Genomic DNA, 14,491 nt, shown 5'->3' with positions numbered 1-14,491 from the left:
CAAAAATGACAAAAATGACAAAAATGACAAAAATGACAAAAATGACAAAAATGACAAAAATGACAAAAATGACAAAAATGACAAAAATGACAAAAATGACAAAAATGACAAAAATGACAAAAATGACAAAAATGACAAAAATGACAAAAATGACAAAAATGACAAAAATGACAAAAAAGACAAATATGACAAATATGACAAAAATGACAAAAATGACAAAAATGACAAAAATGACAAAAATGACAAAAATGACAAAAATGACAAAAATGACAAAAATGACAAAAATAACAAAAATGACAAAAATGACAAAAATGACAAAAATGACAAAAATGACAAAAATGACAAAAATGACAAAAATAACAAAAATGACAAAAATGACAAAAATGACAAAAATGACAAAAATGACAAAAATGACAAAAATGACAAAAATGACAAAAATGACAAAAATGACAAAAATGACAAAAATGACAAAAATGACAAAAATGACAAAAATGACAAAAATGACAAAAATGACAAAAATGACAAAAATGACAAAAATGACAAGAATGACAAGAATGACAAAAATGACAAAAATGACAAAAATGACAAAAATGACAAAAATGACAAAAATGACAAAAATGACAAAAATGACAAAAATGACAAAAATGACAAAAATGACAAAAATGACAAAAATGACAAAAATGACAAAAATGACAAAAATGACAAAAATGACAAAAATGACAAAAATGACAAAAATGACAAAAATGACAAAAATGACAAAAATGACAAAAATGTCAAAAATGACACAAATGACAAAAATCACAAAAATCACAAAAATGACAAAAATGACAAAAATGACAAAAAAGGACAAAAATGACAAAAATCACAAAAATCACAAAAATGACAAAAATAACGTGTAGATTTTGTGTGAGATTTGAATTTCATTACAAAAGATTTATTGCATTACAAACTATTATACGTAATTGAAAATGAATTTCAATTCGTTATAGTCATACAGTGTCGTAAAAGGAGATGTCTCAGTAGACTGAGTCGATTTGGAGTAATTTTTTGAATTTCTCAAACTCTGAGGTTAAAAAAGCTTATTTTTGGTTCAAAACTCATCCATGATTTTTTGAAGAATGTTTAAGTAACCTTTACATGAGTGAATTTGAACATTAAGGTTTGTATGACAAAATTCACTATTTAATACGGAAAATCAACAACATTTTTGATTTGTTCTGTGGAACCAAGTCTGCTTATGGATTTTGTACCAATCTATAAATTTTCTAAAGCAAAGTTTCTGCTGAACAACTTTGTCGGGGACCGTAACTTATAAAGTAAAAAAGTCATTTGGTGTTGAATGTCTTTTGGCATTGAAAAACAATAAATTCAATTGACATGACTGTTGGGTGTCTAGCGAGGTATCGCATGAAAGGAAGTTATGCAATAAAGGGTGATACGGTCAAAATTTGGTCAATATCAACTTGAAGATTTTTTTTTTTCAATTTTGCATTTAAAAAACCTGAACACCCCTCATTTTGAAGGTGTGTGTGTGTGTAGAATGTTGCTCCTATTTTGATTTTGAAATTCACTCTTCAGTTGTCAAAATGCCGTCCAAGGAAGAAAAGCAGTGTATCAAAATTTTGCTCGCGCATCGCGAAAATCCGAGCTACTTGCACGCAAAGCTGGAAAAATCGCTAAAAGTTGCCAAATCAACCGTTACAAATGTAATTAAAGTGTTTGGGGAACGTTTGTCGACAGCCAAGAAGTCTGGATCGGGGGAAAATCGAAAACCGGAAACCGAAAGAGAGTTGCCGGTAGTTTCAAGCAAAACCCTGACCTCTCTCTCTGAGATGCCGAAAATAAGCTGGATATATCGTCTACAACCGTGCATCTAGCCAAAAAACTAGCCGGACTATCGACTTACAAGAAGGTAGTGATTCCAAATCGCGACGATAAACAAAATACGACGGCCAAAGCGCGATCCCGGAGGCTGTACACGACGATGGCTTGAAAAGCAGCATTTTCATAGCTTCCGGGACTGTCAACCAAGAAATTTACGTGAAAGAGTGTTTGAATGAACGTCTGCTGCCTTTCCTGAAGAAACACGGTTGTTCCGTACTGTTTTGGCCGGATTTGGCATCTTGCCACTACGGTAAAAAGGCCATGGAGTGGTACGCCGCCAACAACGTGCAGGTGGTTCACAAGTACAACAACCCTCCCAACACGCCAGAGCTCCGCCCAATTGAGAAATACTGGGCTATTGTCAAGCGGAACTTAAAGAAGACCAAAAAAACTGCTAAGGACGAGCAGCAGTTCAAGGCAAAATGGCTTTCTGCGGCGAAGAAGGTAGAATGGGTTGCTGTACAAAATCTGATGGCAGGGGTTAAGCGTAAGGCCCGGCAATTCGGAAGCCTGACTGAATATTTTTCCTGAATTTTATACTAGTTAAACTTGAAAAAGAAATTCAATTTGATTTTTTAAATTAAACGATTTCACCGATTTACACGCGTTTTCCCTTGACCAAATTTTGACCGTATCACCCTTAAGAAAATTGGAGTTTTTTCAGCTTTTAAGAGATTTGAAACAAAAATTGGATGGATTCCAATATCAGCTGACGTGTTGTTGACTTAACTTGGGTATCATCTATCTAAGCACATATTTAAAGTATTATGAAATTTTTTCCGAGATATGATCTATTTCGAATCACTTTGGATACGATGATGATAGCTTCCAATTAGCATTTCGAAAAGAGAAGCACAAAAGTATAGGTACATAGCTATGTAGGTTGAGAACCATACGGCATCCATCAGAAACAATCTATGCGTCTCCTGATTGCATCGAAACGAAGTGACAGCTGCCAGCTGGGACAAGCTCCTATCCCAATTGAGCTCAGCCAGCCAACAGCCGTCTCGGAAACTCATCTTTGTCCAATGCAATTACGACAGCATGCATGTCTGCCCTCTTGGGTTAAAACTAGGGTGATAGTAATTTTTGTCCATCATGCAAAAAGGATTAATAAAGTTGATGATGTCTCACAAGATTTGTTTTTGCCCTACCACAAAGGTCGAGTTGAAAGTTCAAGAACGATTCCGGATGTATAACACCTTATGAATAGAGGCAACTTTTTTTTTTGCAGACGGAAGCACCCAAGTGTTACATTTCTGTGGACCTGGATATCCTCTACATCTACTGGCAGCTTACAATGAACTCAAACAAGCTAGACAATGTGCTTTTGTGCTGGGAAAACCGTAAATTGAATGTTGTGTAGGAGTCAATGGAATTGAGATGGACACTTTATTATGAAGACAGATTGATTGTAATAGCGTATGTTCCTACGCTACATACATAACACAGTATTGTTATGTATCGAATCTACATCGGTTGACATATGGCACAGCCTCATGGATGATTGTGTGTCCATTATAAATTCATTATCGAGTTCTAATTTTTCAATTATAATCTATAGGAATCACATATTATTGATAAGATGTAGACTGTCAATGACTATTTTTTCGTTTGAAATGAGTCAGAAAAATGGGCAACAAATGAAGAAAAAACTTTCGGATTAAGAATGACCCGGCCATAAAATTGCATAAATGAAGCACCTTCAACCATTAAGAAATACTCCCGAACCCGACCCGGGTGAGTGATGAGATGTTCCCGAATAATTTCGCAACTCGTAAACGCCACCCTTGGACACTTACCTCTCTAGACCTGCTGCTCGTTGCTAGATGCTGCATCTGCTGCTGATTTTAGTTAGTGCGCATTAAAGTTTTTCCCACACCCCAGTGTAGACAGAGGCAAACGTTTCGTTGTTTTTGGTATGTTCTCATCAACGGCGTCCTCTAGATGCAGTTGCAGTTTCGACCATCTGGAGCAGATTAAGAATGTGCACCGTCGTAGATAAATCGGTTCCATCTGCTGCCACACTACTATAGTATATCTCTACACAAATGCGCTACGGATCTTACTAGTAGATATAGAAGAAGCAAGGTGCCGCTGTGCTTGATGCACTTAGAGACACACTCATTCGGTTCACTTAATCACTCCGGGAGCGCTGCATGATTTTATAGCGCGCTTTGGGTGCACCCTTTCAAGGGACACGCTGATTGATGCTTCAATTTGGAGTGGAGTGGTTTGCACAAATCGGCGTGTGCGGTGTGCTGGGTATAGATTCAATTTTCACAGAACCCGCTTCCTTTTTTCTTCACTTTGGATTCCCGAGTAATTGAGCACATACATCAACATGCATAGGTAGCTACATTTGGTTAACGGTAATGTAATAAAGTAGGGTGGCAGCGAAAGTGATCATATCAAATTAAAAAAAAACCAATGTGCATATGTGATTAACATTTGATTGATTGGCCCAATAAAGAGGTTTGTGTAAAATTTCTGCTCAGTTGGAATGGAACGGCGAATTTTACCTCAAAACGTTCAAAGTCACTAAAGAGGGAACCAAATGAAATCTAAGAAATCGAAGTTTTCATTTTGATACCAAAGACTTCAAATGCAGAAATCGTTAAGTTTTTGTGTTATCTGAAAAAACAAATTTTTGGCAGATAGTCGAATTTTTGAGATTTAAGCAATTTTCGTGCATTTCTAATTTGATACATTTATAGCGCCGATGTGGTCTATCGGATATGTTGGCACGAGTCTGGTAACCCAGGTGTACTGGGTTTAATTCCCAGTATCGGAAAGAAAACTTTTAGGCTAAATGTTTCAGAGGGAGTGCATCTGGGGTTAATTTGAAGCCACATAGATATAGGCTGGACCTTGCTACCGATGGGGAGGATCATACTTTTGAATACTCAGGTTCAGTGTTTGGAATAGAGTCATATTGATTCATGTTTCGTCAGTATAGGCATTACATAACTACACAATTCATTAATGATTGCTATTGTCGCACTCTCCACTTATCATACTCAATATCCGGGAAAGTACTCATTTTTGAATGAGTAAATGAGAAAATACTCATCTCTATGTGAATATACTGGATAACACAGAATATCTGGCAAGACTACTGAGTTATCATAATCTGTCATCAAGAATCATCAATTCTATTGTTCACAATTGCGAATTGTACGGAACAAGTGGAATCCAAAACAAACAATGTTTTGATTTCAACGGCGGAGCAGCAGAATCGTCTGCTGCACGGAAAACGTCTGCTTGCAGAAGGAGTACATTAGACCGCTCCAAAAATGACTTTTTTCTCTCATATATTTTTAGATGTTTTTTGAGTCACCAAGCATCAGTGTAAAATTTGAAATGATTTGGTTTATTGCTGAGTTAGTGCAACGTGTTTCAATTTTGAATGGAAATTTTAATTATTGAAGAAATTTTTCACATTAAATCATCCGGGAAACTCAATTCAGCTTGTGATGAAGTCGGTCATTGATTTTGACTATTCTTAAGCTTCATGTTTTGGTAACATCCCAAGCAACCAAAAGTCTCATATCTACTTAAACTCGTGCCTCCAAAGTTCGAATTACGCTGAACAAAGGTTGCAAAGGGATTTGGTGCCGAATTTTCTCGAATGTTTGCATAAAAGTTACAAAAGGTTCCTCAAAAAGCCTCTAATAGACTTGGAGTTCCAAAAAGTTCCGCAAATAGCTTTTTATGTGACATGTCAATCGTATCCACACTGTATAAAAGTTACTAATGAGGTCTTATTAGCCTTTTGTGGCCTTCAGGTTCCAAGAAGTTTCTCAAATAACGTTTTTGTGACATGTCAATCGCCCCCACACAGTATAAAAGTTACAAATTAGGTCTCAAATTGCATTCTGTGAACTTCAAGTTCCAAGAAGATCCTCAAATAGCCTTCTGTGAACTTCAAGTTCCAAAAAGTTCCTCAAACAGCCTTTTTGAGACATGTCCGCCATTTCATGAATATGAAATGTGAACGAACATCACAAAAGGGCATATAATGAATAAATCATTTTTTGGAGCTTGGAAATTGTTGAAATGAATAATTTATATTGAAACTTCAACTCAGAACAACTTAAATTTTTTTTTTTTTTTGTTTCGATTATAGTCGTTTTACCATCTTTATGGCATTCGCGACTTAGAACAACTTAAAGATAACTCGCAAATGATTGTTTTTGATAAGAGTTAATATGTTGACTTTATAAAATTTGGTCCTACTGTATTTACTTTTCACGAATTTATCACACATTGAAAGGCAGTTGAAGCAATTCATTCATTAATCAAGATAAACTCAAGAATTTGTATAATTTTTAGCTTAACAGTTATAAACATGGAATTAATTTTTTTTTTAAAACCGATATTATTTTAACGGATGATTGATTTATACGCCTTTTCGTAATGTTTCTTAGTCATAATCAACATGCGTCTTTGCTACTGACTGCCCTTGCGGGTATTCTAGGAAGCTTATAACCACTTCGAATTTTAGCTGCCGGTAAGGCAACATCTAGGCGTGGCGTCGTGGCAGCGTGTTTGGATATCATCTAGGAGGATCGGGTTCAAATCTGGTACCAGTACTAATTTTTTGCATTAGGTTGTTTGATTGCTTGAGTAAGCGAATCAAATAATTGTGTAGCAGAATTGGCGTGCGTGCTGGCATGTGTCGAACAAAGTTAAAAACAAAGCAATTAAGTAAGATCAATTGAGGGAGGTGATGGGAGAAATAAAGATGGATGCCGAGAAACCGGCAGCACCACATGGGCTGGTGGTGACCAAAGCAAGAGAGGAGAGGAGAATTTTTTTTTTATTTTCGCTGATTAAACGTTTACTTGTGGGCTGAATAGAAGGCCGTTCAAATCTGTAATGGAACTTCAAAGTTTCAATAAGAACTTAAATTTTGGGCTGAATAAAACGTACTTTAGCACATTGATTATGCTGATTAAGCTGTGTTTGACCTTTTTAACGAGACTATTGGTTGCTTGGGATGGCAAGCAGCTAAGCATTCCATGAAAATAGTTATAACCATTTAAATATAAAAAAGAATCTGAATCCATGTTAAAGTATTTATAAATGGCAGACCTTGCTGCTAGAGCTTGTAATATTTTGATGAAATGTTTTTGCAAAGGTTATATTAATCAATAAATTTCCCGGATATACAAAGTAGTTTTATGAGATCTTTTATTCTCACCCTATTATTACACAGCCTTCAAATAAGTAGTCAAAAACGCAAAAATTAAAAAAAAATCATTTTGAAAAAATGTGTATAACATCGATTATTTTTTCTGGGGTACAAGTAAGTTTTGGGCTTTGTTTACGTGAACTTTAATGCAAAAAAAAGGAATATTTCTCAACCAAAGTTATATTTTTTGGAACTTTCAAATCTGAAAAAAACTTAATTCAATTAAATTTATTTAAAAACGGCAGGTTTTGCTGCCAGGTTCTGCTAGGTTAAATAAGTCAACAAAGTTATTTTGAAAAAAAAAATGGCATAACATCGAATATCTTATCTGGGACAAAAATTAGGTTCAAGGATTGTTCACATGAAAGGTACTGCAATAATCGAGGAAAATTTAAAATTCATAGATATGTTAATGACTACTTTTGTTAAATTTCTATATCCGATAATAGTGAAGATATCCTCATCCCACAAACCTCAACCGGTTTCCAATTCAAACCGTTTTATGAATATGAAATAGTGAATGCAATTGCCTCTTTTGAATCCAATGCTACTGGACTCGATAATATCCTTATTAAACTTGTGAAAATTGTTGTTCCTTATTTACTTCTGATTTTGAACCATCTTTAATTAGAACATCTAAATTTCCGTTTCAATGGAAAAAAGTTAAGGTTGTACCAATTCCAAAAAAATCCAATAATCACGATATTACTAATTTGAGACCAATGAGTCTTCTAAGCTCCATCTCAAAAATATTCGAAAAGCTGATCAAACAACAAATTTCGAACTATATCAATGAGAATAATCATTTAAGCAATAGTCAATCTGGATTATAAGCTCATCGTAGTATAGGAACTACCTTGATTAAAGTGCATAATGATATTGCTGCTTCTCTTGATAAAAAGGGTTAGCAGTTCTCCTATTAATAGATTTTGCTGAAGCGTTCGACAGGAAGTCCTACAAGAAGCTCATCGAAAAATTAATTTCTAAATTTTATTTTAAAAAATGAAAATGATTAAATCATACCTTCAGGGTGGTGAACAGGCTGTATTCGTTGGTAGCTGTTTGTCTGTCCTAATGCCCATTGAGTCATAAGTTTCTCAAGGATCTATTCTAGGTCCACTTCTTTGTTCTCTCTTCATATATGATCTTCAGTTCTTAAATATTGCAATATTCAGATGTTTGCTGATAACGTGCTCTGACAAATCAGTGCCCCTAAGTGATGTATGTGATAAAATCAATTATGACTTGCTAAAAGTTAATGAATGGTCCTACTTAAACTTTCTACCTATAAACCCCGCAAAAACTAAAGCTCTGTTTTTTTTTAAAGATGGAATAGAGATTCAGATCTTCCGAGACTTCAATTGGCAGACTCTGAAATTATATTCTCCGATTATGCGGAAAATCTTGGCGTAATCTTTGATCACGAACTGTCATGAAAAAGGCAAGTAAACAAACAATGTAGCAGAATTTATGGATCTTTAAAAAGGCTTAATCTTACCACTAGGCATCTCGATATTAATACTAAATTAAAACTGTTCAAATGCTACATTTTTTTTTCAAAGTTTATATACGGAGATTTTATTTATTCAATAGTTCAGTCAGGCCCATGGACAGACTGCGAGTTGCCTTGAACTCGTGTGTCCGTTACGTCTATGGCCTATCTAGATTTTCAAGTGTTTCTCATCTTCAAAAAATGCTGATTGGTTGCCCATTCTATTACTTTTATGAACATAGGTTGTGCGTTTTGGTACATAGAATAGTTACTAGAGGAAGATCGCATTACGTTAAAAGACTTTTTGTTCCATTACATTGAAAGACATATTGTTCCAATAAGAAACTCTGGAACTATTAATTTTGTAATTTCACCTCATATTTCAGTCTATTACAATAACTTGTTTCTCGTAAGAGGCATCTCGAACTGGAATAATCTTCCTTCCAGCATTAAGTCCATTAAATCGAAATTTGAATTCAAGAAAGCTTCACTATCAAGATTTACATTAAACAGTTAACAACTGACTTTTATTAGTTAGACATGAAAATTCACGAATAAAATGGATTATTATTATGGGAGAGTGGGGAATCATTGGCCACTTTTTTTTATTGTTCCATAACTTCTTTAGATAAAATAAAAATAAAAAAATGTATGTTTTTCTACATTTTCAAGGTATTATAAGTTTTTTTTTTAATTTTAACAAGTTATTTCCCCAAATTCTAATTTTTTTCTAAATTAAATTTTTGAAATTTTTTTTGGATTTTGAAAAATGGTGGGGGATCGTGGGCCACTAAATCCAAATTGACCAAATAATATGCAAAGTTTATGAGTCGACCCAAAACTGTGATTTCATAATTCATTTCGTTATTTTAAATCAATTTCAGATGATGAAATTTTATTATTTATTAAGAGAGCTGTGCATGATCGAATAGTTCCAAAAACTTGCTCGCGAACGTTGTGGCAAAATTCCTTATATAGGATGGACAAAATATTTTTCATAACTCTTCATTTGACATAAGAAAACTTAATGATAATAATAATAATAATTCGTTTTATTCATGTAACATAAAAGGGTGCTTAATCGGTATAGCGCACGGCACCCTTCCAAATAAACGAATTTCAAATCAAAATCATGTAACATAAGATTTTTACATTCTTTTTTATGCGTTACAATTAGGTTATTAACTTGTGATTTTAAATATTGAACAAATTTCGTTTCTGACGAACTTTCATACCTAACTATTATAAAGTTAAAGGGTCATTAATAAATATTATTATTATTATCATACCTAACTATAAAATAACCGTTTACTGTCTTAAGTCTTAAGTCTTTTTAAGGATTTTATATGGATAGGAAGATTAATACAGGTCGAGATGCCTCTAACGAAAAACGAGTTATTAAAATAAACCAAGCAATCCGATGGAATAGTTAAATTCAGTGTTCTTGAATTTCTCACAGGAACGAAAAGTCTTTTGATATATTGTGGAGCTTCTTTATGAAGTATTCTGTGGATAACTACGCAGGATCTATATTTGTAAAAATTAAAGAATGGCCTATCAAATTTTTTTTTAAAGTGGGAAACACTGGAATACCTAGATAAGTTGTAAACGTAACGAACGCATGAGTTCAGAGCAACACGGAGTCTGTCCATGGACCTAGCAGAACAATTTGAATAGATAAAATCGCCATAAATGAATAACGGATAAACATAGCTTTTGAATCATTTTAATTTAGTTCCGACATCAAGGTTCCTCATGGTGAGATTTAACTGTTTCATAGATCCATAAATTTTGCCACACTGTTTATTGACTTGCCGGTTGCATAACAATTCATGGTCAAAAATGACGCCAAGATTTTCAGCATAATCGGTGAAAACTATCTCAGAATTTGCCAGATAAAGCGTAGGGGTGTTAATATTTCTGTTGGATCTACTGAAGCATAGAGCCTTGGTTTTAGCTGGATTAACAGGTAGAATATTCTGAATAGACCATTGGTTGATTTGTTCTAAGTCGTAGTTTATTTTGTCACCAACAGCTTCCATTGATAACGAATTGTCAGAACAGAAATATATTTGTACGTCATCAGCAAACATCTGAACGCTACAGTATTTTAAAAAAGATGGCAGGTCATTAATAAAGAGAGAAAACAACATTGGTCCCAAAATCGATCCTTGAGGTACACCAGACTCAATAGGAGTTAACATCGAGAAACAAGCATCTATTAAAACTGATTTGACCCGTCCTTGAAGATATGATTGAATCATTTTAGCTGCAGATCCAGAAAAAGTAAATATTGATATTAATTTTTCAATCAGCTTCTTATGGCACACCCTATCAAAAGCTTTTGCGAAATCAATTAGTGGCAGAAAAGCTAATCCTTTTTTATCAAAGGATGGCGATGTCATTGTGAACTTTCATTAAGGTAGGTTCAGTACTATGATTTGCTCTAAAACCTGATTGATTGTTACTTAATAATCTATGTTGGTTAACATAATTAGAAATTTGATGCTTGAATAATTTTTCGAAAATTTTCAAAACTGAGCTGTATAAACTAATTGGCCTTAAGTTGGTAATATCGAGATTGTTTGATTTTTTCGGGATTGGTACAACTTTTTTCCACTGGAAGGGAAATTTAGAAGTTCTGATAATAGTATTAAAAAGATGGCTTAAGATCGGGAGCATACAAGGAAGAACTATTTTCACCAATCTGATGGGAATGTTATCCAATCCGGTAGCGTTTAACAGTTTAATTTCAAATGAAACAATTATTTGAAATTAAGTTTAAAAATTGTTGCCTTAAATAAGTGGAAAAAAAAATTTTCTTCAAAATTTCTCAACTAATATTTATTCATGAAAAAAATTTCCGTTCATTAAAGTGTAAATGATTAAAGTTTTTGAAGTTATTATAAGACGGAATTGGAACTGAAAAGGTGCATTTCTATTATTTTTGAAAAATTTTTGTTTGCATGTTTAAGTCTTTCTTGTGTCATTTTAGGTCAACCCTTTTTTTATTTTTTTTCTTATTTTATTTTTGTGTTGTTTTCGTTTCACTATTAAGTTTTTTTTTTAAATTATGTCACTTTTAATGTTCTATTACATAGTTTTTTTTTTAATTTTTCTTTGTATTCCTTTCCGTTTGTGACATTTTTGTGTCATTTTTGTGTCATTTTTTGTCATTTTTGTGTCATTAAGTGTCATTTTTGTATCATTTCTGTGTCATTTTTGTATCATTTTTGTATCATGTTTGTATCATTTTTGTGCCATTTTTATGTGATTTTTGTATCATTTTTTTCCATTTTTTAATTTTTGTGTCGTTTTGTGTCATTTTTGTATCATTTCTGTGTCACTCTTGTGTCTGTTTTGTGTCATTTTTGTGTCATTTTTGTCATTTTTGTCATTTTTGTCATTTTTGTCATTTTTGTCATTTTTGTCATTTTTGTCATTTTTGTCATTTTTGTCATTTTTGTCATTTTTGTCATTTTTGTCATTTTTGTCATTTTTGTCATTTTTGTCATTTTTGTCATTTTTGTCATTTTTGTCATTTTTGTCATTTTTGTCATTTTTGTCATTTTTGTCATTTTTGTCATTTTTGTCATTTTTGTCATTTTTGTAATTTTTGTCATTTTTGTCATTTTTGTTATTTTTGTTATTTTTGTCATTTTTGTCATTTTTGTCATTTTTGTCATTTTTGTCATTTTTGTCATTTTTTGTCATTTTTGTTGATTTTGTTTTTTTAGTCATTTTTGTCGTTCTTTCAAAATAAATTTTTGGTAGAAATTTTTCGTTGAGTTGAGACTATATTTCGACTTTTTTTGCATTCCTTAGCCATTTAGCACCAAAATCTTAACTTCGATTTTAAAAATTTATATTTTTTCTCTTTTGGTGATTTTTGAGGGTTATAAATCTAAAATTTGAACGTCTTGAGGCATCCCTAATGAGATCCAATTGAATTGAAATTTGGCGCAGTTCAGGTACATTGTCGGTTTCTCTTATTCGATAAAGAAATTTTTCCAATGTACCCGTTGTCGCCCTAATAAAAAAAAAGATAGATACCTCGATTCATATATTCACGAGTAAGTAATCCAATTCCGAGTAGTAAGTCGAGAGCGCGGTTACATTCAATCGAATCGATTATCCACTGGGCGGTCTTGAATTAGTGATGAATGCTCCTCCTCCGCTGATAGACGGCGATTTCATTTGGCCGCGGCGCCATGTGGGTGAAGTGTTAAACTGGCTGGACCAATAATTTCTTTGGCTATTTCCGGCGCACCATTTCCACAGTGACATACGATCATAAAAATATGCCCTCACGAATAACTTTCCAGACGGCCGTTTTTCTGAGTAATAAAATCCGCCTTTATTGTAGATTGTATGTTTCGATCGAAGGAAATTTTTTCTTCTTTCCGAGGATGAAAAGTTTTCCAATAGACTGGATTTTGTCACTGCTTCAGGAAAACTTGCAAGTCACCAATTCAATTTCGAAGAACGGGAAACTTGACGAGCTTTTCGCGAAAAACACCAAACAATTTCACTCGATAAAAGACAGAGCAATTTTTTGATTCGGTCGTTTTTCATCACTCAACTTGGTTTCTTTGTCGAGAAATCACTCTTTATCGCTTGATTCACTTCTCGGTTTCAATACATGATTACGCACTTTTCCATTATCACTCAAGTGGAAAATCATATCGTGGCTCCAATCCTGGGCCGAAAAAAGGTTTCAAACTCGATGAGACCTTTCCGTTTGTGGGTGGAGGTTTCAATCCGCAAAATCAACCGGTCAGGGTTGGAAAACAGACCCAAATTCACTTATTTTCTTAAGGAAAAACACCAACAACATCACACAACATCTCCAAAGGCTGAGCGCTACCGTAGTGTTGTTGACCACTCAACTCCAACCCCAAAACAACAAACAGACCCCTATCAAGCTCCAAGAAACCTTCCCGGCGGGAAAGTTCAAAACCCGGTGCTCTACAATTAGGCCTCCGAAGACGACTTTCAGCGATATCACACCCGGGACACGTTTGCCTGCGCGTGAAAGCATAAAATAACCAAGTTCACTCCTCCAAACCAGACCTGGGAATCCCTTAGATCTAGCAACCTCTTATCAAAATGGCACTCGGGATCCCTTGAATCGCACTCAAAAATCTCGACTCACGACAGCCCCTGCGCTCTTCCAAGTCAGGAGCCAAGAAAAATAAACTCCAAAGATTCCAAAGACACATTCATCCACAAGAAGAAGAAAAATCACCAAGCACCAACAACTACATACATCCAGGCGTGGATCAGAAAAGTCTTTAACACCAAAGAAGCCAAAAGCCTAGAAGGGCAATCCGTCGATCCGTGGTCCGTCCTTCAAAATCCGCACTTTTCGATTGGGCGCTCCCACGAAAGCGAACTGTTCGCGGCAAAGTTCAAACGGATACTGAACTTGAAAACCGACTCCAGCCAGGCAGCAGCTCAGCCTGCCTCAAATTGAAGGGGGATAAAAAAATTATTACTACCATTTTCCTTCATTCACGAAAAACGAACCCCCTTGCCAGTTGTGATTTTCCGAAAGCGCGCCCCATCTCTGCCGACAGCAGCAAAACAGCTGGTAGACGGTTTTCCCCGGTCATCATCCCCCCTTTCATCGTGAAGTTTTCTCACTAGTCAGGCTAAGATCTCACTGACACACGACTCGGAAGGAACAGGTGGTCGGTAATCGGTGGGTGGTGCGATGGGTGGGAAAAATATGCCACGATGCACGAGATCGTGCTCTGTTTTGATTCATCTTCGGCTTCGGGTGCAACAATTTCGTGTTGCACCGGAGCATTCGGGTAATGTCGCACTTGTAAATCTCTCTGCGACTCTCTTGAGCCATACTTTTGTGTCGCACCGATGCGTATTTTCCGAAGAAAAGTCATTTCAACGGGTGGTCT

General features: G+C 34.7%; 1 protein-coding gene across 1 annotated transcript in view; it reads right to left on the bottom strand.

The window, feature by feature from the left end:
• The window catches only part of LOC129741883 (trissin receptor-like), a 183,672-nt gene extending 169,695 nt beyond the window's left edge, over nucleotides 1-13,977 (bottom strand). Inside the window, exon 1 of the mRNA XM_055733696.1 lies at nucleotides 12,627-13,977. The gene's annotated coding sequence lies outside the window, so the exon portion shown is untranslated. The remainder of the gene's footprint in view (nucleotides 1-12,626) is intronic.
• Nucleotides 13,978-14,491: the final 514 nt, after the last annotated feature.

Source organism: Uranotaenia lowii, chromosome 2 (assembly GCF_029784155.1).
Source record: "Uranotaenia lowii strain MFRU-FL chromosome 2, ASM2978415v1, whole genome shotgun sequence".
In the NCBI taxonomy this organism is placed as follows: Eukaryota; Metazoa; Arthropoda; class Insecta; order Diptera; family Culicidae; genus Uranotaenia; species Uranotaenia lowii.
The sequence above is the reverse complement of the archived record's forward strand: the minus strand, read 5'-3'. Positions and strand labels throughout refer to the sequence as shown.